We start from the raw sequence: 693 nt of genomic DNA on the forward strand, positions 1-693 counted from the left end.
GAGCAAGAGAAGTCTATGGAGTCATTTTACCCAAAAGAATAGGTGAGTTGACATGACAGTAACGGCCAACGCTGGTCCAATTTGTCTCTGTACAGACACTATGAGGAGCTTCCTTTCATGTGCATCAAAGGGTGATTCTTGATTTTTTATGGTGCCTTAGTTCTTTGTTGTCAATTTCAATCCTCCTCTGTCAAAATCCAGGCTGGTTTGTTATCACTGAAAATGTCTTTTAAAAATCTTGGCAATTTGTAAAATTGCTGGAATTGGTTTGGATTGGTGGGGCAGACTCCCTTTTCACATGCTCTGTCTAAATATCATGGTGCCGACCCACTACAGCAGAGTTCTTAGCCAGTTTGACAAGGTAGCCTACCCGCCCTTAGTTAGAGAGACCAGCTCTTATAAAACTCAAGTTTCTGTGGACAGGGGTGGTTTCTGACAGAAACAAAGGTAGTTTTGTAGTGCCTGGTTCACCCCTGTCGATTCGAATACTCCTCCATCGAAATCCGGACCCATCAATTCATAGCCTTTGTAAATTTTGCCAAAAATGGAAAAAATTGAAAATCGCTGGAAATGGTTAGGATTGGTTTGCCAGCACCCTCTTACCAACTCTCCGTCAAAATTTCACGACGCAGACCCATTTTAAGCGAGTTACGCCCGTTTTTCTTGTACCGGCTCGCCTGCTAGGTAGGCAGC

This window comes from Frankliniella occidentalis, unplaced genomic scaffold (assembly GCF_000697945.3).
Source record: "Frankliniella occidentalis isolate FOCC.00 unplaced genomic scaffold, Focc_3.1 Scaffold88, whole genome shotgun sequence".
In the NCBI taxonomy this organism is placed as follows: Eukaryota; Metazoa; Arthropoda; class Insecta; order Thysanoptera; family Thripidae; genus Frankliniella; species Frankliniella occidentalis.